Source organism: Mesocricetus auratus, unplaced genomic scaffold (genome assembly GCF_017639785.1).
Source record: "Mesocricetus auratus isolate SY011 unplaced genomic scaffold, BCM_Maur_2.0 Super-Scaffold_100004, whole genome shotgun sequence".
NCBI lineage: Eukaryota > Metazoa > Chordata > Mammalia > Rodentia > Cricetidae > Mesocricetus > Mesocricetus auratus.
The window spans coordinates 10,846,250-10,874,196 of NW_024429189.1; the positions used below are offsets into that span (position 1 = coordinate 10,846,250).

The following is a 27,947-nucleotide window of genomic DNA, read 5'->3' on the forward strand; positions in this document are numbered from 1 at the left end:
TAAACAAACTGAAAAAAATGATCATCCCACTGGATGCTCAAAAAGCCTTTGGCAAAATCTACCACATCTTCATTACAAAGTTCTTGGAGACATCAGGGTTAACCGGAACATACCTAAACATAATAAAAGCAAGATACAGCAAGCTAACAGCTAACATCAAACTAAAATGGAGAAGAACTCAATGAGATTCTTCTAAAATCAGCAACAAGACAGGCTGTCCACTCTCTCCATATCTCTTCATTGTTGTGCTTGAAGTTCTAGCTAGAGCAATAAGTCAACCATAGGAGATTAAGAGGATAGAAATTGGAAAAGAAGAAGTGCAACTTCCACTATTTGAGAGGATATAATAGTTTATGTAAATGACCCCAAAAATACAAATCCTGAACATACCTGCACAAAATTCAAGGGCACCACACAGTAATAGTGGGAGACTTTAACATCCCACTCTTGCCAGTGGATTAGTCTGCCAGACAGAAAAGTAACAGAGAAATAAGGGATCTAATAGATGTTATTACTCAAATGGACTTATCAGACATCTATAGAACATTCCATTCAAACAAAAAAGAATATTCTTCTTCTCAGCACCCCATGGAACCTTCTCTAAAATTAACAACATACATTGTCACAAAGCAAATCTCAACAGATATAAAAAAATTGCAATAACCCCCTGTCTTATGGTGTCAAGAAATCTTAAAGTTAGAATTCAACAACAACACAAATTCTAGAACACCTACAAACTCATGTAAATTGAATAATGCCCAACTGAATCACCTCTGGTTCAAGGAGACAATAAGCACAGAAACTAAAGATTTCCTAGAATTTAATGAAAAAGAATGTAGAACATACACAAACTTATGGGATACTTTGAAGAGGAAAGTTCATAGCATTAAAAGTCTACATGAAAAAGTTGGAGAAATACAACACTATTGAATTAATAAAACACCTGAAATGTCTAGAACAAAAAGAAGCAAACACATCCAGGGAGGACTGAAATCAATAAAATAGAAGGAAAGACAACAATAGAAAAAATCAATAAAACAAAGAGTTTGTTCTTTGAGAAAATCAAAAAGATAAGCAAACCTACATTTGAACTTGCCAAAATCCAAGGAGATAATACCCAAATCAACAAAATCAGAAATGAAAAGGGGGTTATGACAACAAATACTGAGGAAATATAGAGAATCATCATATCATATTTCCAAAACCTGCACTTGACAAAATTAACAAATTTAAAAGAAATGGACAGTTTTCTATATACAATCCACATGACAAAATTACATCAATACCAGATAAAAAATTTAAATAGGCCTATAACCCCTAAAGAAATAGAAGCAGTCAACTCTCTCAACCAAGAAGGAGAAGAAGAGGAAGAGGAAGAGGAGGAGGAGGAGGAGGAGAATAATGAGAAAGAATAGTAGTAGTAGTATTACTAGGAGGAGGAGGAGGTAGAAGAAGAACAAGAACAAGAACAAGAACAAGAAGAACAAGAAGAAGAAGCCTAGAACTAGATAGCTTCAGCACTGGATTCTACCAGATTTTCCAAGAAGAGTTAAATACAATATTCCTCAAATTGTTCCACAAAATAGAAACAGAAGGAACATTGCCACACTCCTACTCTGAGGCTACACTCACCTTGATACCAAAACCATACAAAAATACAACAACAAAAGGGAAGGACAGACCACTCTCTCTCATGAACATTGATGTATAAATAATAAAATTCTGGCAATCTAAATCCAAAAACACATAAAAAATCATTAACCATGGCCAAGTAGGCTTTATCCCAGAGATGCATGGATGAATGAACATATGGAAATCTGTCAATGTTATTCACCATATAAACAAACTGAAAGAAAAAAAAACATGATCTTCGCATTAGATACTTAGAAGGCTTTCAAAAAAAATCCTTGAGTTAAAACATTACTATTGAGCTATAGTAATGAAAACAGCTTGGTATTGTCACAAAAACTAAAAGACAGGCCAATTGAATCAAATTAAAGGCCGTGATATTAATCCATACAACTAAGAACACCGAATGTTTGACAAACTAAAATTATACAATGGATAAAGAAAGTATCTTCGACAAATGATCCTGTCATAACTGGACGAAGACATGTAGAAGATTGCAGATAGATTCATATTTACCACTATGCACAAAACTTAAGCCCAAATTGAAAGCTACACTGAACCTCTTAGAAGAGAATGTGGGAAGTAACCTTGGGTGTATTGACACAGGAGACTGCTTCCTAAACATAACACCAGTAGCACAGACACTGAGATCCACAATTAATAAATGGGACGTCCTGAAACTGAGAAGCTTCTGTAAGCAAAGGATGCAGTTAGCAAGCAAAATGGCAATTCACAGAATGGGAAAAGATCTTCACCAATCCCCCATCTGACAAAGGACTGATTTCCAAAATATACAAAGAACTCAAGAAGCTAGTCACCAAGACACTAAATAATCCAATTAAAAAATGGGGTATAGATCTAAACAGAGAATTCTCAATAGAAGAATCTCAAATGTCTGAAAGGTACTAAAGACATTCCACAACATCCTTAGCCGACAGGCAAATGCAAATAAAAACAACTTTTAGATACCAACTTAACACCTGTCAAAAATGCTAAAATCAAAAACACAAGTGACAGGTTACTTTATAGAGTATGTGGAGAAAGTGGAAAACCCCTCCCATTGCTGGTGGGAGTGCACACTTGTACAACCACTTTGGAAATCAGTATGCTGCTTTCTCAGGAAAATTGTAATCAATCTCCCTAAAAATACAGCAATTCCAATCTTAGGCATTTACCCAAGGGATGCTTATTCATACAATAAGGACACTGTTCAACAATATTCATAGCAGCATTATTTGTACTAAGCAGAACCTGGAAACAACCTAGATGCCCCTTAACTGAAAAATGGATAAAGAAAATGTGGTACATTTTCACAGTAATACTCAGCGGAAAAAAATATGACATTTTGAAATTCACAGGCAAATGGATGGAACTATAAGAAACCATCCTGAGCATTGTAACCTAGACACAGAAAGAAAAGCATGGTTTGTACTCACTCATAAGTGAATATTAGACATAGAGCAAAGGATAACTAGTTATAATCCACAACTCTAGAGAAACTAGGAAACATGGAAGACTCTAAGAGAGACATACATGGACTCCTAAGAAGCAGAAAGGAACAAGATCTCCTGAGCAAATTGAGAGCACATGGGTAGCTGGGAGGGAGGTTGAAGAAATCAGAGAGGTGAAGGGAGGGGGGGGGAAACATGAACGATCAGGAATGTTGAGTTGGGGGAAGAAAAGAGAAGGAGAGCAAGGAAAGACATAACTGGAGGAAACATGTCACTTGGGGAGGACTTCAGGATTTGAAATTCAGGCACCATTCCCAGTTAACTTTTGCTGCTTCCAGTTTGCTGTTTGAGATAAGAGTACTTAACTTGATACTGCAACCACCATACTAACAATTATTTCATGTCTTATCCATAATAGACCCTTATCCCTCTGGAACTACAAGAAAGCCACACTCTTCTTCTATAAAATGTCATGGTCATGGTATTTTATCACAGAAATGTAAAATCAATTGACTACTGACAGTTCAATTAACTGCAATCTGATACTATTACAAAGTTTCAGTAACGTGTTTCTTCTCCCCCCCAAAAAATCCACATAAATTTATATTTTATTAAAAGTACAAAGAGAATATGAAAGTTATGTGAGTTTTCATATAAAAGTATATAATGTGTCTCAAAATTGTGGAGTCATGTGCTATTATATGCAGATAAACACAATAACCTGTATGTGTAAGCAAATCTTATGAGGCTTTACAATATTGTGGGGTCCTATGGTGTGTGGACATGTTTGCACTGAGTTTCCTAAATTGGTCCACCAGACAGAATAAGAAATTTGAGATGCGAAAAATGGGTATTTATTCAATCAACTAGACCTGAAATATCCAGTCCAGGATATTGGTACAGAATTAAATATTGCTAGAATTTAAGGAATAACCAAGAAAAGAATGCTAGCAAGACTGTCCCAGCAGCTCCACATTGCTTACCACAGACGATAATTATGTATGGGGGAATGTACATTGTGAAAGACACAGCTTCCTCACCATGTACACTTGCCATCAAGTAAATAAGGAATCCTGTTCCTTTTAATCAACTTAAAATGTAGCAGTTTGGTCTAAACAAGCAAGAGAGATGACCTAGTCGATTTTATAAAAGTGAGATGGGTAGGCTGCTGATAAATAAGTTAGATAAGGAATCAAGAAAAGTGATTAATACTACATAAATAACTGCTTCCTACATACTAATGCCTATATTAACAGTGGTAAAATTGACGCTCCTCACCCAACAATAAATCCTTTGACAAAAACCCAAAGGACTTCACTTGATTACAAATTTCTTTCTGCTCTAGTATGCTTTCTATTGCTGTGATGAGCATCATAACCAAAATCAACTTGGGTAGGAAAGACTATTTCTCCTTACAGATTTTAGCTTATTATGAGTGGAAAACAGAACAGAAGCTTGAAAATGTATGGTGGAACTTAAGTGTAGAGCACAAAGGATCAAAACTGACTGGAACACTTCTTCTGTCATGCTAAGCTAATTTTCTTATACAGTGCTGGCCAAACCAGAAAGGGCTGGGTCCTACGACACCAACCAGCAATTAAGAAAATACTCCCAATAGACTTGCTCATTTGTGATAAAGACAATTCTCAACTATCTCCAGGTAACTCTGTTTAGCATCAAAAAATAGCTAGCACAATCACATTACAGTTGAAGAAGAGTAGTAGTCTTGTCATTCTCCTGTGTGTGCATTGTTACCATGGTAGGAAAGGAATTCACCTAATGGAAAAATAAGTGTGTTTACAGTGGGGCTCCTCTTTCTCTGGCTAAAGAGAAAGTAGTTTTAAATCAACATTAAGTGTTTTTATCAGGAACATACAACATCTGAAAAGGGTCTTGACCTTCTATTGAGTGGGTACTATGTGTTTCTGGGTGCCTTGTGTGCTAGGCTACAGGGCCTGAGTATACTGTTTGAGACTGTATCACTGGAATATTTCAGTCTTTTTTTCAATAGTCTAAGTTACTTTGACAAAGAGAAATTGTTTTAATTTATAACTCAACTAAATAGCTTAAAGTTAGTGTTTTGTGGATATAACGTTCTGTACTTGTCTTGCCTTTTGGTTTCCAGAAAAGCATGATTCAGAATTCTCTGGATGTTTCAGTATTCTTTGCTGTTGACATGTTTTGCATATCATGTATTAAGCTCCTCTTTTGTTTGTGCCTAACAAAATAATGATTTACTTATATTGGGCCTAAATTGTGTCATTTCATTAAAAATATTTTAGTACCTCTTTCTCTTACATCTCTGCAATTCATTCACAAAATTATATGTTTATTGAGGAATATAGAGTCAGCTCTAAACACCTTCAACTGACTTGCATAATTAAAACAAAATATACTTTACCTCCATCAGCTACATAGTCTTACATACCCTGCAGGGAAGTACAGGCAGAGATAAATGATGAGTAGTAGTACAAGACATTACCCTGGAAAAGAGACAACTATACAGAAGTCATGCATACTACTGGCATGCCAGATAAGGAAATCACAACTTCTCCAGGTCTAATCAGATTAAAGGATTTCTATGCTTTCTTTCATTGCAAACAAAATGGTATTTGTACATTGCTGATTACTTTGCTAATGTTGGTTAATTTATAAGACTGACAAAACTAGATTCAAACCCAAAGCAGATACCACAAAGCCTTTTGGTAAATAAACAACTTTGGAATTGGAGCTCTATGTGGTAGAAATTTAGACTGGTGCTACAAATCTTTGGACTTGAGTACTCAAGTGATGTCTTAATTTTATCTCTTTACAGTCAAAATAAACTCCAATGATCCAGGAACAGCTTAGTTCTCATAACCTGGGTCTCCTGATTTCCCTGCAAGGCCATAAATTCAGCAACATTAGACACTCTAAACACTTCAATGCCCTGGAAGTAGCCAGATTAACTAGATATCAATCTTATGATAATTTTTGGTTCTTGCCCTGAGAAAATAATATGAAGTAACTACACAGCAAGTAGCAATCATGGAGACAACTGAAGAGAGAACTTCATCTTCTCTGATAGCATCGGAAATGGAATCATTACAATTCTACCCTTCCTTAGTATTTAACGAACCCATATGAAAAAATAAGTGCTATAAGAGCTTTGTTGAGGCTCCTTAAGGAAAATCTATTTCTCCTTGCTCAAAACAAAAGAATCAGATTGTACCTATATCCTGGGTGAAAATGTGAAATTCCAAACAGGTTAAAATATTGTATGTAATTGTCCTCTCACATAACAATTAATACAGACACTAAGGCAGGATACCAAGCCTCTCAAAAGATGATCCATCTGACAACACATTAAGCAGATGAAAGGAATAATATTCCTTAATGTGATAATATAATTACATCTCCATAACTGCCTCCCTTTGTGCAGTTGCCTTTAGATCTTAACTGCTAAGCCTGCCTGCTTTCCTGAGTTCACCTGCCTTTTACTTCTTTCTAGTTATAATTTTCTTTGGACTCTAGCCCATATCCTAGGTATACTTTCTGACTCTCTTGGATTTCTAACTCTTTTTTTCTGACCCCTGTACCCGTTAATTTACTTGTAAAACTCCATTGCTGATTCTGCCAGTTTCTTAGAATTCTAACTGAATGTGAATAATTTTTCTTCAGATACCACCTAAAATAAAAAGAAAACATACTTGTCATGGCATTCTGAATATTTTCACTTTCTAAGAAGACACCCCCACAACACCGACACACCCCCACACAATATTTGTTGCTAAGTATGCCTACTTTTAAGGACTCAAACTAAAATGGTATGAATTCTGTTCCTATCTCCAACTTCCTCTTCCTGACAAGTTTCAAGATTTGAGTTTGTCTGCCCTGTTATTTTTCTCTTAAACTCCAATAAAATGGCCGAAGAACTTCCTTCTGAGTCCATTTAAAAGTATTTTTATCAACAGAAGTAAGAAAAACAGAAGGGGAAACTGATCCCTTGTTACAGTAACTATACAAAAAAAATTGTAAAGGCATCCAGGTTGTAAAGTGAGAATGAAAACTATAACTATGGGTATCAAGATCTGTTTTATACAAAATGGGAAGCGATAAAGGCTCCTAAGTGATAATCCGTAGGGCAATGCTGTACACATATACAAAAAAAACATTTATAAATAGAAATGTGACCTGAATGTAGAAGATAAAGTAGAAAATTGTAGAAGCAAGCCATCTTCTATGTCACTTCACCCTCACATAAATTATCAAAAGAGAGAAAAAGACATCAGATATATGGAGTTTCATCAAAATTAAAATGGGTCATACTTCAAAGGACAGTACTTCACAAAACAGTCAACTCATATTGGGAGAAGAAAACATTTGCAAATCATTTACATCACAATAGACATGTATTTCAAATATATCAAAGAGTTCCTACAACTCAATAAGAAATTAACAAATGATGAAGTTGTAAAGTGATCAAAGACTGTGAATAGATATTTTTACAAAGTATTGAAACACCTAGCAGTCACATTAAACTGGATCAGCATTCCTAGTTACTAGAAAAATGCCAATAAACTTCACACACCATTTCCACTATAATGCCAATAGCAAAGACAGGATTTACAAAGCTGTTGTAGAATTGAAAACACCACACATTATTGATGGGAATGAGAAAGTGTTCAAACTCACTGTAAAATATTTTTAATATGGAGTCAGCATATTTTAGGCAATTCCAATGACAGGTGAATATCCAAGATAAATTAAAACATGCGTCCATGCACACTACTAATTACAGCAGCTCTGTGTGTAGCAGCCAGGGGCAGAAGTCATTCATATGTCAGTCAAATGATGATTACATGAATAAGGTAAAAATATGATACAATCGTGCACCACTAAAGGATGAAATATGGAATTCTGGTATAGTAACACACAGGACAGTCTTAAATGTATTGTACTGAAAAAAAAACAGGAAAGCAGTGAAAAAGCATACGTGCCTTTTCACTAAATGTTCAGAATAGGCAAAACTTCTAGTGCCATCCATTTGCCTGCAAATTTCAAGATTCCATTGTTTTTTTTCCTCTGAATAGTACTCCATTGTGTAAGTGTCCCACATTTTCTCTATCCACTTTTCAGTGGAGGGGCATCTACATTGCTTCCAGGTTCTGGCTATTACAAATAATGCTGCGATGAACATAGTAGAACAGACATCCTTGTTATATGAATGTGTATCTTTTGGGTATATGCCTAAGAGTGGAATTGCTGGGTCTTGTGGTAGACTGATTCCCATTTTCCTGAGGAATCTCCATACTGATTTCCAAAGTGGCTGTACAAATTGGCACTCCCACCAGCAGCGGAGGAGTGTTCCCCTTTCTCCACATCTTCTCCAGCATAAACTGTCATTGGAGTTTTTTATTTTAGCCATTCTGACAGGAGTGAGATGGTAACTCAGAGCTGTTTTGATTTGCATTTCCTGGAAGGCTAGGGATGTTGAGCAATTTCTCAAGTGTCTCTCAGCAATTTTAGTTAGTTCTGTACCCTATTTTTTGATTGGATAATTTGGTGTTTCAGACTTGCTTCTTGAATTCTTTGTAAATGTTGGAGATCAGCCCTCTGTATGATGTGGGGTTAGTGAAATTTGCAGGCAAATGGATGGCACTAGAAGAAACAATACTGAGTGAGGGGTAACCTAGTCACAAAAATAGAAACATGGTATGTACTCACTCATGGATTTTAGACGTGAATCAGGGGAGTGCCAGCATACAATCCCACTGCCAGAGAGTCTAGGAAACAGAACCTTCATCCAGCAACTGATGGAGGCAGAGGCAAGTACCCACAGACAAACACTGAACTGAATTCCTGGAATCCAGTGTCAGAAAGATAGAACTGATGGGTAAAGGAGTTAAGATTGGGCCGGTTTAACCCACAGAAACAGTTGACCTGAACAAGGGGGAGGGAGCTCTTGGGCTCCAGATTGATGACTGTGTGGAAACATGGGATTGACCCATAACCCCTGAATGTGGGTGTCAGTGAGGAGGTCTAGGTAATCTACAGGGCCTTGGGTTGTACTTATCCCTGATGTACAAATAGACTTTGAGTGCCCATGCCACAATATTGGATGTTCTCTCAGTCAGAACTCTTGGGGAATGGCCTAGTCCCTGCCCTGAATGAAATGACAGTTACCACAGAGTACCTCACCCTCCCTGGGGATCAGAGTGGAGATTGGGTAGGGAGCTGGGAGAACTGGTGGGGAGGGATGGAGAGGAGGGAAGGGAGAGGGAGCTGGGATTGACATGTCAAACAAGATTGTTTCTAACCTAAATAAAAATAATAATTAGTTTTAAAGAAAAGAATAGGCAAAACTTACAAATAAAATATAGATTATCAGTCTTCTGTTTAGGGCACAGTAAGTAGGGAAGAACAAGAAGGAACTTTTACTAGAAAGTTGTTGGTTTGTTCTTTAGTTTTAAGGAAAAGGGTGATGAAATTATTCTCAAAATGAAGATGGTAAAGATATTCCATCTACCAAACCATACAAATCAAATAGGTGAATAAGTGTTATGTGAGATTCAGCTCAGTAAACCCGTCCTTGGCCTGAATTGGTATTTTTACCAAATGTCTACCCACAGGATGGGTTATGAGCACTAATGCAGATTTTCTCAAACCCTTACTGTTCACACAGACACACACACAGACACACACACAATGAGGGAAGCATAATATAAAATTATTTTGTGATATATGGAGAAGATTTAGAATTTAGCCAGTGTTTTACAAATCAAACTGTAAATATCTAGTAATTTCATTTTAACTTTATAAGAATGCTTCACAAATTAACAGTATTCACAATTTTTTTGTTTTTATTTTGCTACATTTATTTTCTTCTACAACTATTCAATTGAAGCAGTTTTCAATGTGAGATGCTGGCTATGGATTCGATTCCTCCCACTTCTTTGTTTTGAAAACTGAGTCACTTATGCTTTCTTGCCACATCAATACATAAAGGTGAAAATGAAATAAGATATATATATATATATATATATAAAATGCATCATTCAGATAGTAATAAGCCATAGATCAAAGCTCTTGCACATAAGTAAAAGATCCTAAACATGGCATGAACTGAGAAGTCCAATATGTATTCTGACATACAAGGGTTCTGTACTGACTGCCAAATATTTTCATTGCAAACACTGTTGCCTGCCTTTTTCTTATGGCCTTATTATGGTGTCATCTTGGAATAGAGAAAACATTAGGAAGTTATATATGTCCACTATTCAGCAAAATAGCACAGTCACAACTGGTCTATGATAATATTAATGGAACTATTGTTACTCCCTAACAGTCACATGACACCCCTCGTGGAATTCTAGCCATTACTGCCATTGTTGTCAGCAAGGAATGATTCTAGAAAATGCTAGCATTGTAAGGAAGTGGAAGGCTAACTCAAAGTGAGAGTTTGTAATGTAGTTTCCTGAGGCTGCCATCCTCGTTTGGATGAAATGTCACAGGGATATGGCTGTGTGGAAGTCACCAAGGCTTCTGTGTGTAAAACCTTACATGTTTTTCAAGTGGGACCATGTTTTGTTTATTAATATGGTAAGTCCTTTTTGCTCCTTCTGATAGTTGTTCCTTCCAAGGAAAAGTTATTGGAAATAAACTGCGCTTATACCTACACTACATCAACAGCTTTATTCTTCTATTCATTTTCTTAACCTCCCCATTCTCAAATTCTTTACCAATTAAAAGATCAATAATTTACCAAGTCTAATTTACTAAAAGCTAACTGTTCACAAATCAATAGTATCATCTAATTTTTAGCAAAGAGAAATTCTATTGCAAGCAAGAATTTTTATTAATGATTGCGTGCAAACTTAGAACACAGATAATTCATGAAAAACACACAAGTGTGGTAAATGGCATGGTCTTAAAAAACTGGGTCTATTATTTATGAAAATAAGAAATTAGGATAGAGGATGGAAAGAGAGTATCATTTAAAGCACCTGCAGGTTACAGGAGTCTCTCTTTCATGCAAGTAGAACCATGGGATAAAAAAAACTTTTAGAAAAAAGTATTTCACTAGAAGGGTTTGAGTAGGGGAACAATTCTAATCTTCCTTTTCCTCTCCTTAATTATTCTTGTTGTTAAGATAACTGTTTTTCATAACAAACTATTTTGCTAGGATGCAGCTCTGTGTTTAACAAAGGCACATTTTATCATTTTCCCAGTAGCACTGACTCCCTTGATGAAGAGTATCACAAATATTTTCATGTCACAAGAGAGTCTTTGCTTTTCATTGCATAGATAATGGTTCTGTTTATTGAGTTTCCCAAAACAACCAAACAATTTCCCTAAAAGAATGCTGAAACAGATTGGTAAAATGAGAAAAAAAGCATATTTGCTAAATTCTGGCCATACCTCAGAGTAACACTGAGGTCATAACTCATCTGCCATATTATTATTCAAGTCTTTCTGTTCCCCTTCCTCATCAGTGATTCCATGATGATATAAACTGTGTCCCACTCTTATCATAACCTAATAGTTCAATTCCTGTCATGATTGCTAACAGATAGTATAGCTATATGTAAACTGAAAGCATAAATCTAGTGTTTTTTTACGCATATAAACCCCTACTGCCACGCTGAGTGCTTGATGCTGTCTCTTTAGACTTGCATTCACAAAAGTATGTGCCCCTGGACAGGTCTATGGGACTGAATAAAAATTTCAGTTGCCAAAAGAGCTCATTCTGGTCTCCTTTTCTTGGATGTGAACAGTCTAGCTACAATATTTTGGGAGTCATCTGGGACCTATTATCTCCCTGAAAATGATGTTCTAATTTGAACAATTAACCTCTTATATCATATGGTCTTCTGAAATCTGGTGAGTAACCTCTTCTGAGTAACTTCTGGTTGATCAGAATTCCAGGGTTACATGTCATCAGGGGCCAGCCTGTTGACATTCATATAATGCAACTCTACACGGACAGAGTGTTTATCTCCAAAATATACAAAGAACTCAAGAAGCTAGTCACTAAATCACCAAATAATCCAATTCAAAAATGGGGTACAGATCTAAACAGGGAATTCTCAACAGAGCAATCTTAAATGTCAGAAACACATATAAGGAAATGCTCAACATACTTAGTAATCAGGGAAATGCAAATAAAAACCACTCTGAGATTCCATCTTAAATAGTTTAGGATGCCTAATATCAAAAATACCAATAGCAGCTTATGCTCAAGAGGATGTGGAGAAAGGGGAGCACTTCTTCATTGCTGGTGAGAGTACAAACTTGTACAACCACTGTGGAACTCAGTATGGCAATTTCTCAGGAAACTAGGGAACAACCTAACTAAATACCCTGCCAAAGCACTGCTGGTCATATATCCAAAGAGGTACATTTACATCACAGGGACATTTGTTTAATTATGCTCATAGCAACATTATTTGTAATAGCCAGATCTTGGAAACAGCCTAGATGCCCCTAGACTGAGGAACGGACAAAGAATATGTGGTATATGTGAACAATGGAGTAGTACTCAGTGGTAAGAAACAAGAACATCCTAAAATTTGCAGGAAAATGGACAGAACTAGAAAAAAAACATTCTGAGTGAGGTAATCCAAAACCAGAAAGACAAATACAGTATTACTTACTCATAAGTGGATACCATACATAAAACAAAAACACCCAGCCTACAGTTCACCAACCCAGAGAAGCTATAACCCTCTTCCAGAAACAGATGGAAGTAGATGCAGAAATCTACAACTAACCAATGGGCCAAGCTCCTGGAGTAGAATTGAAGTGAAGGAATAGTAATAATATGAACAAAGGAGTCAAGACCATGATGGGGAAACCCACAAAATCAGCTGGCCCAAACTAGTGAGAGATCACCTACTCGGGTCTGACAAATGGGGAACCTGCATAAGACCAAACTAGACTCCCTTCATATAGGTTACAATGGTATGTCTGGGATAATATATGAGGCCACTGGCAGTCGGTCCAAGATATAACAGCAATGCACAAACTGACTTAGTGAAGACTATTCTATATGGAATGATATCTTGCCAAACCTAGTCACAAAGGTATAAGGGTAGAGAGGTACATTGGTTCTGCCTCAATGAGATGATGGGACACAGTAGACTTCCTAGGGAAGGCCTTACCCTCTCTGAGGAGGAGTTGGGATAAGTGTTGGAAGCAGTAGGAAAGGAGGGAGGGGGAATTAGGAGTGGAGTGTAAAGAATAATCATTAAAAATTTAATGAAAAAAAATAAATATTAAAACAAAAACGCTTCCTCTGATAGACCAAATTGGTACTTCCTGGAGGCAAACCTAAGGTCTCCTCCAAAGAAGATAAGTCATATGGATTGTGGTAATACTAACCACTAGGCTTCACATATGAAATGTAATGACCAGGCAGCCACTGTTAATCTGACAAAGCTACAGTTAGTCAGAGATCTTAGAAGAGTAAATTAGATCAGGAAGTATAATTCAAATGACCTTTGATTCATTTAAGTACATTGAAATTATCAATTAAATTATGTAGGCTTATGCACTAGCTGGGTGGTTATTTCAGGTTTCTTCATGGAGATTTTGATGGTTACATTGGGGGCAGAGCTCCTGGGTGGTGCCAGGGTATCCTTAATCTTTGACTATTAAACAGAACAGCATTAACTCTTTGAGACACGGGGCAGAATCAGCCTTCAGCTACCAGACCCAGAAGATCTGTGAGATTTTTCTGTTTGGAGAACTTGAGACATTGACCTATCTTAACTATGCAAAAAAGGGACAGTCAATTTTCTAGTATCCTGCTTGTTCACAATTCTATCTGTTTTTCCTTGCTGACAGACTTCACAATAAGAAAGGATAACACATAAAGCAAAGACTTCAAAGGTTCAGAATTTTAACATTTTAATCAATAGAACTGTATAGAAAATAATCATGCTAATGTATCTAAAACTTTTGTTTTTTCAAAAAACTTTGGAAAGTTTATTTAAGCTTCAGAAAGTCATGTCTTGGATATACCTTTCACATGCCAGGACTGCAGGTAAGTACTCCTGACATGTAGCTAAAAGCTTAAGCTTCCTTCCTTAGTTTCTATCCCTAAGGTGGTCTTTTTCTTTACCCTGATCTTACCAGCTCTATAGGCCTAAATATTTCAGATGTAAAGTTTTCCCCTAAGCTTCTTATCTTTTACTTAAACCCCTAGTCTATATTTGCCCAGCACACTCTTGCTCAGATGACAGACACAATTGAGGAATCACTTTCAGTCTACATACTGGTCCAAAATTGCCTACACCATGGAAGTTCTAGGAAGTCCTACAAAACCAGAGAGTATTGGACTTACTGAAAGCTTATATGAACCAGTCCAGCCAAAGTGATTGTTTTCTGTCTCTTCAGGCTTGGTCAGCAAAGATGTTTCTGTTGAATTCCTCCCTATTGTCTGAATCCATGGTTCACCTGTGCACAATATTCCAACCTTCCTGAGCACTGACAACAATGGCACTGAGAAGCAGTGATAGAAAAGAGTATGTCATTCCTTATCCTCAACCAGTGGCTGAAATGGTAGATACAAATGTAATTATTTCCCCTCTAAAAGATGGAGTAACTTTCCTTCTCTCTTACAGAGGGGAAAAAGGTCTGCCTATGATGCCCATTGACAAACCAACAACCATGTTGTCTTTCTGACTCAGCATTACATATAAAAATGCAAAAGAGGGTTACTCAAAATGGACACGTGCTTCTCATTAAATGGTTTACTTAATGGCTACCAAATTTTGTTTGCTCTTTTATGGAAATTGATCCTTATTTATGAATGTCTAGATTTTCTGCTTTGTAGTCCCACCCTTGGTCAAACAAAAACAAAAAACAAACCCTACCAATTCTTAATGCCAAAATAGACAAAGATCTATTTTTAGAATATTTTGTTAGTACTCTAAAAGAGAAGATTAACTCTCTAGCTGAGATGTACTTCCAAAACAGAGGGTTGGACCAACTCTTCTTTGGGCAAGGAACACTTGGTATGCCCTTGGGAGAAAAATACTATTATTAATGTTAACAAATCCTGTGTAATAAGACAGTGTCTGGCAGAAACAAGAAAGAACCTCCATTAAATAAAATAGGCAAGACTGGTTTGAATTATGTATTAATTGGTCATTTTGGATAACTATGCCTATCTCCAGCCTCTTTAGCCTTCTCAGAATTCGGCTTACACTAAGTCTGATAGGGTATTGCCTCCTATATGTTCTGGTCCACTTAGTCAAATCTAGACTAGAATTGCTAAACTCTTGGTCCTGAGGACCCAATAGCAATACTTAAATAATCAAGAAATAGAAGGTAAATGATAACGTAGATGTATTATAATGCCAAGGACAATGGGGAAATGAAATGAGCAAAAACTAATTTGCTAAATCCTAACCCAACCTTGAGATAAAAGAATGGTCACCATGACCCTTGAGTTTGTATAATATTTACAGGAACCATAAGTGTACCTACTGTTCTTCTTCTTTTATAATCTCAACACTTTCTGCTCCCTACCCTGATATATCAGTAAGACCATGAGGACACAGCTGTGCAGTATTCTTATTAAAAGTTTGCTAATAGCCAACACATCTACATTATTGGAATGGAGCGAACTTGTGATTTTTATTTTTATAAATCCCCTGCTCATTCAACTTGGGGCTGCCTCATCAGACTTGTAGTCACAAGACTGTGTCCCCATCTGGGCCTGTGTGGCTCAAAAAATATTTAAATTCATAAAGATCTCATCCTGGTATCCTTCTCTTGGGTAAGAATAGCACTACTAAAGCAGTGACACAGCATGCAAGTCTAAGTGATAGTGGTTTCTTTCTTTCTCTCTGATTCTTTTTTGTTTTGGTACTATGAAATATTTTTGTTTCTGTCTTATTACTTATCTTGATAGTGTGGAAAATCCCCTGACAAAAGAGGTTGAAGAAAGGGTTTATTTCAGATCTCTGTCTTTATGATGACCTGACAATGCTGCATGGAGAGAAATGAAGCAGAGTGAAGAATACTGGTGTTCACCTAGCATCATCCTTTGTATGCAGTTCAGGACCGAAGAGCAAACAGTGGGTACATTTAGGGTGGATCTTCATATCTCAATTAATCTAATCAGCATAATCCCTTATGGACAGGTCTACAGGCTAACACAATCTTTCATGGATATGCTGATAGGCTTGCCTTCTAGGACATTCACATTCTGTCAAGTCACATTTGTGGTTTTGTTGTTGGTTTATTTGTTTGTTTTCCTGTTTTCTGTTTTAAAACTTCTAGCAAAGACTCTTGTAGAAAGAGTTCTACAACTTTACATTCAGTTTGTAATCAGAATAAGACCATATCTAAAGAATAAAACAAGCAAACTGTTAAATACTACATTTCAGACAATACTCTAGACTTGTTTGATAATTATCTAAACTGAAACAGGCCTAACGACATAGATCTGTGATCCTAGCCACTCTGAAAATTGAGGTAAAAGGATGATAAATTTAACATCTATATGATTACAGAGTATGTTCAGTGGTATCCTGAGCAATGTAGGGAGACTTTGTCTGAAAATTAAAAAGGAGAAGGAAAAAGTAAAAATTTGGGTATGCCTCTATTTCAGTGGCAGAACAGTTACTACATATATATATATATATGTATATATATATATATATATATATATATATATCACTACAAAAAGCTAATAGAAGTAAAGATTTAGTCCTGGTTTGTTCTCAGTGTGTCAAGCTTTCTGGAACAACTGGAGGAAAGCACTGGAAATGATAAGAATAGAAAAGCTCTATTATGTCCAGGACCAAGAAAACATCACTAATTCTTAGGTGCCCAAAGCTGGTGACATCAAATCACTTTTGAGGCCACTGAAGCCATATGGGGCTACAGAATACACTATTTCTTATTCCTTCTAAGTGAAATGTGTGTGTTCCTTTGACAATCTCATTTAGCCAACTACTGGAAATATCAATAAAAATTAAATATTTGACTTTTAAGTGATTGTTCATTCAACTATGATTTAAATAAACTGATATTATAATATTGAGCCTTGTTTCTGAACATTGATATGCCTTTCTTTAGAATACCTTCATTTCAGTCATCCCTTAATTTACTTTGAGTATTTCTCTTCTGATATTAAAAAATGTAATGCAGGAGGAGGCAAGATCATGTACTAAATTCCAGCACAACTTTTCTCAGGGTTTGTTTTTCAAAACATTTTATGTTTCCTTAGTTCCTGGGTCATATATGTATTTTATTTTATCTACAGAAATGTCACTTTGTATAAAAACTAAAATAATAATGAGATTTAGTATTTATAAACTCAAATGAGTATATTACACACAAGGAAAAAGCTTGAAAGTATTTTAATTAGGATGCTTATGTAATTGAAGTAAAAATGTTGTTTAGAAAGGCAACACAAATGTGTGATTCCCATAGTGTCTCTTCTGTGTTTTATTCCCTTTCATTGTCTCTGTTTCTAGTTTTTATGAACATCATAGTCTTGGTAATCCCTATATATTTATTGACACTTCATATTCTCGTCACCCAAGGCTCTTAGTGATATTTGGATGGTTCATGATTTTAGTTATAAGCATCAACATTCAAAGTTCCCCTTACTGAGATGAATTTCCCACATCCTTCTCCAAGTATATCTTGGTAAATAGATAGAACTAGAAAAGATCAGATTCAGTAAGATCATGTTCAGTGAATTAACTCAGACCCAGAAAGACAAATATCACACTAGAAGTTCTTAGCTCCAAATATTCACATGTGAGTACACATCCTGAATAACTGTAGAAATCAGGAAAGCAAAATGGAATTATTGCAGGGTTTTCTGAGCCCTTTACCTGATAGGGAAGCAATTATTGGAAGAACCCTAAAATGGACAGAAAGAAGAATGAGGAGAAGGAAGATAAGGGAGGAGGAAGAATCACAGATACATCTTCCGTATGAAAATAGATCAGTGAAATACAATACTTCTTCTTAATTCCAATAATCACTAAGGGTTGTCCTCAGAGAAATATATACTCACTGGCTCACTGGGCTTCCTTACTCTAGCCTTTTCTTTCACCTCTTTACATTGTCCATATATAATAATGCATGTCCAAACTTCTAGTTTCCTATTTTAAGCCATATCAAAATGACTTTTCTACCTATCTCCTTAACCATTTTGTACCTTCTAAGTTTAAAATTCAGAATATAGAACACCAGCTCAACACCATCACTAGCTCTCAGGGACGACAGTTCTTGAATACATTGTGTTTGCTCAGTTCTCAAATCAAATGCTCAAAGATCATTCTTTCTTTTACAGCTCATCAAGATACTCTTGCATGTGTAAGGAAATGTTCTACGTAGTGTGTGTGTGTGTGGTGTGTCTTAACCTTACTCTTCTTCTTTTCTAAGAGTTAATTTAAAACAACAAAGTTGATCATTAAAATGATGGAGGCATTTAATATTGCAATTTCTTTGTGTCTGTTTCCCCATACCTATGTTCTCACTTGAAGACACAGTGATCTATTTAAAACATAAACTGTGTTGAATTATACCAAGATAAAATGACACTTCAGAACAAAATTATTGAAAAACATGTCACTGAAATAAACTTCAGGATATCAACTTCCAAATCTACTTTTATTTACTTTCATGTGCATGTTTTGTGTATACGGGTATATGGTATATGCACATATGTTTGTGTGGGTGTGTATACCAGCGCATGAAAAGAAACCAGAGAATGATGTTGGGTGTCCTGCTCTATCAATCTCTTGTATTCTCTTTAGAAAGGATTATATTACTAAATCTGGAGCAAGGCTGGTGGCCACCAAGGCTGAAATATCATTCTGTCTCCACCTGCCACAGTCCCAGAGTTACCTACATGCTCAAATATTCTCAAGTTTTATGTAGTTTCAATAAACTTGAACTATATAGTCCCTGAACTTGCTAGAGTTCTACAAACCCAGTTATCTGCCCAGAACCCCATATCCAATCTAAATGTTATCACGAAGAAATTTTATGCTTTTAATTTTCAAGTTATTCATTGACCAGCCCATAATAGGTAGTTTCCCAAAGATTCATTCTTTACATATTACTTTTCAATTCCTAGATTTTGTTTATATTATCAATTCATTTAAAGAGTCAGCATCAATGACTTCAAACAGAAACTTTAGCCTTATCACTGTGACTGTTTTAAAGAAAATTTAATGTGATCTTTAAATATGTATGTCAATTTTAGCATACTTGTAAATCATCAGTTATAAAATAGTTATTAACATTGCTGTCAAAATATGCTTAAAAGCTTATGCTTATTTTTAAAATTTGGGACTGGATTGGGATAACACCTTATGAGTCACTAATCTTGGCAAATGACTGATAGCAAGAAGGGATATAAGAGTGAGTAAGAGGAGACATTCTAGGGACACTTTAAATACATATGTGAACTGTCCAAGAATAAATTTAATTAAAATTTTTTAGGCAGAAAATTATTTTAATGAGATATAACCAACATTCTAGGAACCAAAATTTTATCCTTAATACTTTCTCAACAAATTTCTCTTTATTTATGCGTCAATTCACATTACAACATTCTCTACTAAAATGCATCCATCATTTAATGTTTATTAATTATGAATGTCATTTTTCTATTAAATTGCTTTGTAAAAATGGATATAATTAGCTACACTAACTTCCATCCACCTTACTCGAATAATAATTGTAGTGTAAATTATGGTGTATGATTACAATTCAAATCTTTTCTTCAGATTAATGAAGTAAAAACTCTGATATGAAAAAATGTAAAATACCAAATTTGTTTTCCAGGAGTTCAGCTCAGCATTTAGCTGTGGGTGTTTGCTTCTGCTTCTATCAGCTAATGTATGAAGGCTCTAGGATGTCATTAAATATAGTCATCAATCTCATTATAGGAGAATAGCATTCAAGGTAGTCATTCCACTATTGCTTAGCTTCTTAGTTGGGTTCATCTTTGTGGATCTCTGGACATTTCCCTAGTGCCAGATTTCTCTTTGAACCTATAATGGTTTCCTCTATTAAGTTATCTTTCCTTGCTTCCTTCTCTGTTCTTCCCCCAACTTGACCTCCCTGATTCCTCATGTTCCCCTCCCCAGTCCTGTTATCCTTTCCTCTTCCTCCTATCTCACTCTCCCTCCCCCTCCACCCCATGCTCCCAATTTGCTCAGGAGATCTTGTTCCTTTTCCCTTCTCAAGGAGACCATGCATGTCTCTCTTAGTGTCCTCCTTATTTTGTAGCTTCAAGTTGTAGAGAAGGAGGAAGAATGAGCAAAGGGGTCAAGATCATGCTGGGGAAACCCACAGAAACAGCTGACCTGAGCAAGTGGGAGCTCCTTGACCCAAGTCAGACAGTTGCGGAACCAGCATAGGACCAAACCAAGCCTCCTGAAAGTGACTCCTTGGGCTGTTTAGGGGAACAACTGCAGCTGGAGCTTAGCTGCCCACTCCATGCATTCCAGCATTACTAGAGTCACTACTCCAAATGGCACCATTAACCCCATCATGTCAGTTTCACAAAGCATTTGTCCTTTGTTTGGTCAGGCCATCTTTTGTTCGAGCCTCAGGCTGCCTCCCGTGAAAGTTCAAAAGAGACACTGAACAAAGAGGTCTCCTGCCCTGCTGATGAGCATCTCAAAGGACAGTTCCTGAGGGAACTAGAACAACAGGTGTTGGACAGGGGCCACGTCACAGCTACAGTCCAGGAATTCCTGCTTCCAGTACAGTATGATCACAGTTACAAAGTAAATGGGCTTGAACAAGTAGCAGGCCAATGTCGTATAATCTCACAATGTGCCTGAAGTCTAACAGGATGTGGCCAAATCAGGAGATAAGGCAGCTGAGAGCAAAAATGGTCCCCACCATGACAGTTGACCTGGAGCTACAAAGTTCTGTGTTCACTTGATCAGTGATGAGCACCAGATAATTTAGGATGTGCTTGGTATTGTCCATTGTGAGATTCATGAAATCCTTGAAGTGGTGGGTAGACAATTTTTCTTCTAGGGTTGATGTCAGCTTCTCACCTACCACCAGCAGAAAAGTGACCAGGATGTCATGACTACCCTGGTAGTAGACGAGCTGGTGGTTGCAATGCAAGACGAGGATAATGTCTACTAGTTTTTCTTGAAACCTGTGTTTCCTCTGCTCATCTGTCATGTCAGGAGGGAAGAGCCAAAGAGGGTGTCTGACACCCAGTAGCACTTGCTGGTAGTCCTTGCTCATATGTCTTAGATCCTTCCCTGACACAGACAGAAGCTCTTTGGTCTTGGCATTGAAGACCTTAGGTCACACTTGATCTCAGGAGTCTGGAGCCCTCCCATGCTGATAGTCATTTCTCAGAGGGTGCCCAAGTTGCTGAGATCACTTTTCAAAGCCTAGTCTGCCTCTTCCTTTTATCTTTTGGCAATAAATGTGCCTTAACTCTCACCTGCTGAGCCGTAGTTCTGTGACGGCCTGAAGACCACACCTTCGGGGGTCCTTGTCCCAGCCTGACTCCTGGCTAGTGGCAGAGCCTGAGGCTCCCACAACTTAACAAGTCCTAGTTTGGCTTGGGTGGGTTGTTCCCTATTAGTCTGCTGTGCTCAGACCAATAAGCAACTATTTTTAAAGACAGATCTGTTTCATACATGTAAAATGCAAAAATGAAGACTGGAGTTGGCTAGAGTAAGTAAAGGAATAACATGGTAAGAATCCACCATAAAGAAAGATAGCGTTTTCTCTCTATTGGACATCTTTTGAGAAAGCTAGAACACAAAAACTATGCGTTCTTGTACTTAAACAAGTAAGAAAAATGAGAATCAGAACCACAAACTGATAGTGCCTAAGAGAGATCTCTAGGAAAACAACATAAAAAACTGTGATACTATGCAATGCAGTTCCTTTTTTTTCTAAATAAAGTTGTAAGCTTTCTTTCTTTATTAATGATCAGGAAGCTGAAAGTGACACAGAAAGTAAGCAAGCTGGGAGAGTGTCAGAGCTGAATTTAAAGAAAATATTAAGTGCAAAAGCCAAAGGTTGTGATGTTATGATTTGGGAAATAATCATTTTCTATTTGCTCGATATTATTTGGCGATATTCAATTAGTAATTCTGACGACAATGTGCACAGATGGCCAGAACAAATCCTGAACTTTCAACGTACTCCTTGACACTCTGAATCCAAAACCTGACATTTGAAATCTGAAGCAGGAATAACTTTTGTGGATCAACCAACTGTTATGGTAATCATTTAGATTCTGGTAATATATGTGTATACCATTTGCTGGTCCAGATATACTTGCATTTAAGTATGTACGAAGATAGACACAAAAAAGTCATAGTTTTATTTCAAAAGGAGTCAGCTAGTCACAGAAATAGCAAACACATATAATGGAGGAAATTCTTGAACATTTGTGACATTTAAAGCCAGGTAACTCTCAAGACTCTACAAGTCTTAGGTAGAGTGTAAGTGAATACTAATATTTTTAATACTATTAGAGCAATGAGCAGACTGAGTGACCAGAAAGGTATGTCTATCATTTATAACATGACTTCATGCCCAGCATCCCATAACTGTATGAGACACTGTGAAGACAAATAAGCACATATGTGTGTAAAGCTTATGGTTTACTGAAAAGAAGCATTTATGAAGTAAGTGTTAGCAAAAAATGCTGGTAATATATTTTAAGCCTGACAAAGTAGCATGTCATCCTTCTGACACTTTAAAGATTATAGAAACTGCTGAGAGTAAATGAGGAAGACATTCAAATCTGAAATTAAATGAAGTTGAGAAAAGTCCTCAATTCAAAAGATGTTTCAAACAGTTATGGCTGATTGATGTACTGATAGATAGCTGCTCATAACCTACATGCAGGCAATTTTAGATATCATTAGTTTTCTTATATACGTCCTCCTACAATAGGTCTTTAATTTACTAAATTTTCATGTGATCAGAATAAACATCTTTCTCCTCTTTCTTTCATTGTCATCTACTGTGTTCTTTGGCTTTTGAGATCTGATAGTCACACAGTAAATCATATTTGCTTATGGCTTTGTACACAATTTTGGTGTATTCTTACAGAAAGAATATTTTAGCACAGATAGAACTAAAGTCTGTAACATTAACAACACAAGGACATTTCCTCATTCAATGCCGACATGACCAATGACAATTATTGAGGTGATTAAGAAGGGAAAGGATAGGCTAGATAGAGCAATAGTGTTAAGTGGATTATGCTTGATTTTTCAATCTGCAGCCAATGTCATTTATACAGAACTACTGTGGACATACCCTTGCAACCTATCCTACATACTTCCTGGAGAAGATTCCCAGAAGCATTTGGGAACTTACAACATTCCCTTTGATGACATTGGCAGAAAGTATGCAATTGTTTTCTTATAAATTTGTAAAATTATTCCCAACTACAGTAGACTCATTCAGAACTTCCTTTTCTAGGATTTCAGTTACCTGGAATAGCTAAAATTCAGAAGTGTTAGTTGTATAAGCATTGAACATTCAAAAGATAACAAACTCATTCAAAAACATTTATGACAGTATATTGGTATGGTTAATCTACTTTACTCTTATTTGTTATTGATAATTTCTTTCTTCCCCTAATCTAAAGATCACTCTCTGTGGGAAAGACAGTATAAAAGCAGTTTGATGCTATTCATGGTTCAGGCATTCATTGTAAAATTGAGTTTATTTCCTTCAGGTCTCATGTGGAAATGCAAATATGTAGGCTGTTCCACCTCCTAAAAATGTGTATAATATAAGGTACTGAGTGCTATAATCACTGGAATTCTTTAAATTATGTGTAAATATGAAGAGAAGACAGCAGACATATAGTTTTGTAAAATAAAAAAATTTAAATTACAAATATTTCTGTATTGTAAGGATTCCATAATATACCTGAGAGGAGGAATGTTACACACAAACAAGCAACAATTAAATTTGTTAGCATTTAAAACCAGTTGTCAAAAAGATAATACTGCTTTTTACATATGTGAAAACACTGTATTGTAAAAAAATATGAAAACATAAACAAACAAAAAGCTGAAAGAATGTTTATAGTAATATAATTTCATTAAACATTTTATAACCTTCTTTAGAGATACAACCTGATAACCTATCATTTTTCTGAACAATCCTCCTATACTTAATTTCATTAGAAGTATATATACCTTAAAGTATGTATTAATAGTTTTATGAATTGCAGGAAATGATGAATTTATCATAAAATTCAACTAGAAATAGAAATATGGGCAGAAATACAAATAAAAATTTTGCTGACATGATGAATTTAGAGATGAAAGGTACTGGATGCTTAACATCTCCTCTAAATTTATTCTACCCACGATGCTACTGTTTATGATTTTCAGATGAATAGCTCACTTAAACGAAGGGAGCATTAATACAATATGATATTAATATACAAATACTCACATTATTCACCTGCTGCTGACATTCTGAATTAAATCAGTAATGGGGTGTATAACTGATTAAATATCTACACTGCAGAAAGCACCAGTTCCAGATTTAGAGAGGCACTGCCAGACTGATCACATCATTACACTGCCAAATGCCATCTATCACTTTTACTGAACTTAACGAAGATGGATTACATCCCACAGATGAGATGCAGCCTATAAATACTGCCAGGCTGATCTTCATCTGACTTTCCTCCAGAACAGACAAGCAACAAATCAATAATTGAAAAAATCATATTAGAAATTCAATGTTATTCAGTACCCAGAAGAAATCATGTAGGGGAGTACAGCATCAAATGGCCTTAACTCAATGAAACCTGCTAATCCCTGCTTTTCCTTAAGCATATTTACTTCATCAAGTTCAATGAAATGAATTTGTTGCATTAGTCATAACTAGCCCTGATTACATTTTCAAACTAAGACTGGTTTAATACTGACAAAACATTTTACATCAATTTTTCTGTATCGTATCCAGTATACCTGTTGACTCAAGCTGCATAGCTAATGCTGGGCAGTAATTTTAGTTTTAATGTTAACCTTCTTCAAACATTGAAACAAAATGGATACCATAAAAGAGCTGTAAACAAAGTACTCCCATCACAAATTCAGTGTTGATTCAATAGCATTTGTCCATTAAACATCTGTCTGAGTTTCTGTTTGCATCATATTTAGCTTTCACCATTTACTGTTGTGGAAATGCATCTAAATTGCTTTACTATTCCAAGCATTGAGACCTAAATGATCTCTGACTGCTGCCTTTGAGAACATTATGATAACAGATGACAGGTGGTCAGGACTGGGCGCTTAAGGAGAGGATGATGACTCACAAGCTATAAAGCATCTGAGGAGATGCTTAGTTCACACTTCTAAGTGCACCATTAGAACCTTAATTAAGTCTTTACCCTTCCACTGACTTCCTCATGTGGCCATAAGGCAGATAATAATTCAGACAGGAAATAAAGATCATAAAGTGACAATTACTCTGGAAGTACAGTGGATTTTGGTTATTTAATCAGTTTTGTATTTTGTACATGAACTTTTGTTTTAAGGAATCATTTAATTGACAGACAGGTTAACTACTTTTCACACTAAAACTGACCAGCCTCAGTTATTATCTGTAACTCAAAAAGGATCTCTAATTCCTTCCTTCTGGTGTGATATCAAGATATCAGAAAACATGTGTTTAAACAAAAAAATGGGAAAATGAGACATAAATATAGTTTCAGAATAGTATAGTATATGTGTTTTAAAAAAAAATACATCCCTGGAAGACAAAAGAGTAAGGCAAGTTATAAAGTTACCTTCGGCCAATCAGCTTTTAATAGACTTTCCCATATCTATATTTATTGCTTTTATCTATACCTTCACAGTAACACCATGATGATTAGAGGAGTCCAGGTGTCACTAACTACTGAACTTTTGAATTTTGTAAGTTTTCTTATAACACACTTACTTCTGTCTGAAATAATTTAAACAAAATCTAGAGATTTGAAAACTTGCTTGAATAAAACTAAATAAAATAAATATTGTTGTGTGTATATAAGACACACACATACATGCATCCATGAAACATATCAATACCTCAGGGTAAAAGAATAGATAATGGTAGTCCAAAGAAATGGACCTAGGAAACAAGCTGGTGTTGCCATTTCAATATCTAGCAAACAGACTTCATACGAAAATTAATCATAAGAGATAGGGAAAGGCCAGGCTGGTGGTGCATGCCTTTAATCCCAGCACTCAGTAGGCAGAGGCAGGTGAATCTCTGTGAGTTCCAGAACAGCCTGGTATATAAGAGATAGTTCCAGGACAGCCTCCAAAGCCAAAGAGAAACCCTGTCTGCAGAAACCAGAAAGAAAAGAAAGAAAGAAAGAGATGAGAGATAGGGAAAGATATTACACACACATAGAAATATCCACCAAAATGATATTGTATCTCATAGCAACTATGTACCACACACAAGGGACACAAAAGTTCACAAAATAAACAATACTGCTACAACATAACCACATGTTGACCTTCAGACACTGATAGTGGGAGACTTCCAAGTCTCACCAAAACACAAGTTATCTTCATAAAAACTAAATAGAGAAATGGCATCATAAAAATGAACCTATCATAATATTTCACCTAATCATACACACACAGAAAATTATACCTTTTCTCAGTACCTCATGGAACTTACTCCAAAATTGACCACACACTCAGACACAAAGTAAGTCTTAACAGACACAAGAAAATTGAAATAACATTCTACTTTTTACCTAATCACAACATATAAAAGCTGACTATCCGCATCAATAGAAACAACATATAGCTTACAAATTCAATGAAACTAAATACTATATATTGAATGAAAAATGGTTCAAGAATGAAATTAAAGACATCTTAGTATTAAATAAAGGTGAATTTATACCCAAACATCAAACAAATGAGATTCAATGAAGGCATTTCTAAGAGGCAGAGGCACGTTCTTTTTTTTCTTTTTTATTATTTTAATTTTAAAAAGATTGTTTTACATGTCAATCCCAGTTCCCTCTCCCTCCCCTCCTCTCGCACCCCCCAATAGGCCTCCCACCCTATTGCCAATTCCTTCCATATAGGGGATATCTAGAGTCTATCATTTCACTCAGGGTAGGGTCCAGGCACTCCCCTAAGATTCCAGGCTGTGAGAGCATCCCTCTTTGTGCTATGGACACAAGATGTCTGTTTGTATTCCAGGGATAAACACTGATCCACTGCTCAGGGCCCCATAGGTTGCCCAGGCCTCCTCACTGACAAAATCTACTATCTATTATTAATAAAAGTCCTAGAGAGATATAAGGGACAGTGTTCAGCAAAGTAGAAGATTCTAGTGATCCTGTAGTCAGCCTCAATAAAATGGGAAATACTCAATGCAATTTTACTAAAATTTGGAATAATATATGGTTGTATACTCTCCCCATGTTTATATTCAAAATATTACTTGCAGTCATTGCTAGAGCATTAAAACAACAGAAAATCATTTTGACACAAACTGGAAAGGAGTCACGGTGTCATTTTTTGCAGGTGATATGATAGAATATATTAGCGATTTTGCATATTCTACCACGAAAATTCTACAGCAATAAATACTTCCAGAAAGGTAGTTTAGTATAAAAAATCTAAGTCAGAAGTCAGAAGCCTTCATATGTACAAATAAAGAATAGTCTGAGAAATCAGGACAACAACAACTTTCGTAATAACTCAGATAATATAAAATATCTTGCGGTGACTCTGACCAGGAAAGTGAAAAACCTATATGGTAAAATCTTTAAGGCATTGACAAAGGTATTAGAAAATGTAAAGATGTCCCAAAGCTCATGAATCAGTAGGGTTTATATACTAAAAACAGCCATTTTACCAAAAG

At 36.0% G+C, this 27,947-nt stretch overlaps 1 protein-coding gene and 1 pseudogene across 6 annotated transcripts in view; both read right to left on the reverse strand.

Moving 5' to 3' along the window:
* Lrp1b (LDL receptor related protein 1B) overlaps positions 1–27,947 on the reverse strand; it is a 1,890,041-nt gene that overhangs the window by 373,804 nt on the left and 1,488,290 nt on the right. The window lies entirely within an intron of this gene.
* Positions 20,678–27,947, reverse strand: part of LOC106021057 — a 95,784-nt pseudogene continuing 88,514 nt past the window's right edge.